The sequence below is a fragment of the Limulus polyphemus genome, unplaced genomic scaffold (assembly GCF_000517525.1).
Source record: "Limulus polyphemus unplaced genomic scaffold, Limulus_polyphemus-2.1.2 Scaffold844, whole genome shotgun sequence".
In the NCBI taxonomy this organism is placed as follows: Eukaryota; Metazoa; Arthropoda; class Merostomata; order Xiphosura; family Limulidae; genus Limulus; species Limulus polyphemus.
Window position 1 is genome coordinate 23,036 of NW_013666454.1, and position 2,739 is coordinate 25,774.

Below are 2,739 nucleotides of genomic sequence, written 5' to 3' on the forward strand. Positions count from 1 at the left end.
AACTTTAATATCAGTTTAACAAAACAGCAAATGTACAACGTTTCGACAAGGTTTTGTCGAAATGTTGTACATTTGCTGTTATGTTAAACTTATATTAAAGTTTTTCTTCATTACCCATTCAAGCCGTCTCCAGCCAATACTAGTACCTAGCTTGACCTGACACCATTTTGAAAGTTTGGGTCTTAGGTCACTGATAAATCTTTGTCAGTTTATGCAGTTTTTTTATGATTTATAGTCAAGAGTGATGACTACTGCAATCAGTAAAACAGTTTCAAATGAAATTTGCTAAGGAAAATCAATAAAGTTGAAATTCACTAGATAAATACAATGGAACTTTCTGAGCAGCTATATAATAGAAATTCTCACATGAAAGGAATTATTTGTGATGCTTTTTCAAAAGACTCTAGGTTTTGGAAAATTAAATCAAATTATATGAATTTAAAGGAATTTTTATGATGAAACTAGATGCTATTTACAGACATTTTTCCTAAATACATACAATTTAAGTATTACCACTGTGAGAAGGGAAAGACGAATGGATATCAGAAATATCCTCAGAGTCTGGGAAGGGTTACACGTGAGCCAAATTATAACCTAAGTTCAGTATACATAATTGTCATTTGCTAAACATTTGTTAAACTTCTCAACTGATCCGAGTCATTCTGCAGTACCACATCCTCAAAGTAGCTAGAAACAGCCATAAGTTTCATGTCATCAGTAAACCTTACTAATTAACAAGAGAAAGAGATCAATGAATTCTCAAAAAGGGTGAGTTAACATTCTTGTTTTTTCTAAAAGGTGGTCGTGAGGACCAAATATTTCCTTGTTGTCAGTATGTTATAATTTCCCAACATATTTGACAGGAATACATGCTAGACCTACTTGACTGTCCATGGGTGCCAGTGAATACAACTAAGGCTGATAAGCAGCATGTTGACACAACTGCATAATTCTATGCAAAATATACCAAAAAAATACACCATGTTCTACGAGATTTTTCACCTTTGATAAGATTCACAGATTATAGGCATCCAGTAAACATGCTTCTTGACACAGTCAGTACCAGATGGTCTATGGATGAAACTACACATCATAGGACTGTAATTAGTACAACTTGTTTTTTGTTAATTCTTTGTATATTTTTCATAAAGTTATCAAATTACGAATAAACTCAAGTAGTTAAATTGGTTACACAGATTAGATTCCCATAAAATAATCAAAGTTAATGTTTCTTATTATTATTAGCATTTTCGATTATTCCAATTAGCCAAGTAATCAAAATATTGCCATTAAGATTTCTTATTCATATTTTTGATTAATTCAAGGTTGTTCAGCTTAATCAATTAGTTTCATGACTCATGAAAATAATCAAAAAGTCAAAATTAGCATTTATAATTATCCCACATATTGAGATCTCGGGTGAGAATAGAATTAGTTGAATGTAATCAATTAATGAACTCAACAATTGATTATCAAATCCTTCCAATCCACCAGAACTCTAAATTCATAGACTGCTTATCAACCTTATTAGTATTTATTAGCAGTTGAAATCATCCTAAAAGCAGTTACAGTACACATATACAACCCTAATGTGGATCTTTCAATATCTGTAGCAGAGGAAATAATTTATGAACAAGTATGGCATATCAGGATAGTAAACAAGGATAAAATAAGCATTTATATATAAGCTAGATCGTAACAATAACAAAATTATTATTATACATAATCTTCAAGACCAGTTACAAGGCTTCTTAGTAGCATGTTTAGACAAATGAAAATAGAAGGACAATCTAAACTATTTTGTATTACTCAAAACATAGTATTGTTTAATACAGAATATGTAACTATGAAAGGATGACAACAGAATTTTTCTGTTACTGTGCATTACATTAGGTCCCAAGGATGTGAATGTTTACAGCATGTTATCTTAATCACAAAATATATTTAAATATTCCTTTCAATGCAACCGTTGGGGTATACTGTTAGAAAAGGGCTAAGCCTAGATGGCCATAACCAACAGAACTGTCAACAATGTAATTGCTACTGGATACAGATATTGCCAACATTCTGCCTTCATTGCTTGTACCAAAAACAAGCTTTGCCAGAACAGTATACGCCAAGTATTCTTGCACAGTTAGTGAAACTGGCAAAGCATAAATTTTAAATTATTCATTAGCCTTGGATTAATATGAAAGTAGATACATCCTAGTCTACATCATGACTAACACTAACATTGACTTAGGGTGAATCTACTGATAATTTTTTAACTTTAATTAAATTTAAAATTTAAGTGTACAATGACTCGTTACCTTTAGCTTCACAATTTCACAAAACATTTTAAAACCAAAAAGGATGTATTATTCGAAAGAAACATGAATGTATCTGAACTTAAAAATAAAATTAGTACTACAGATAAGACTAAACCCCTGATTTTATCTTTATCCTTATACTATAGTTACAATTACATTTTAGATGTATTCAACTTTCAAGTTATATTTAGTTTAAAATTAAATAAAACTTTAATTAATCTTAACCCTTTTCTGAGTTTCTGTTTTCATACTCAGTTTGTTAGTTGATTACATGTTAGTGCCAAAATAAGATATACGATTATAAATGTAAGCGAAAAAACAGGGTATAATTCAAACATTAAGTCTTACCAAATAAGTATTTAGTAGCTGAATATAAAATTTAGAAAAATCTGAAAGAAAGACAATTTAGTCATTCAATCTCACAGTACAC

At 30.2% G+C, this 2,739-nt stretch overlaps 1 protein-coding gene across 2 annotated transcripts in view; it reads right to left on the minus strand.

Annotated features, from left to right (window-relative positions):
- Positions 1–2,739, minus strand: part of LOC106460830 (oxidative stress-responsive serine-rich protein 1-like) — a 15,452-nt gene extending 12,713 nt beyond the window's left edge. The window contains exon 1 of one of the 2 annotated variants that reach the window (XM_013920573.1): positions 2,658–2,739. The gene's annotated coding sequence lies outside the window, so the exon portion shown is untranslated. Of the gene's footprint in view, positions 1–1,002; positions 1,022–2,657 lie in introns of those variants that run through there. The other variant, XM_022387631.1, reaches the window with a different exon arrangement.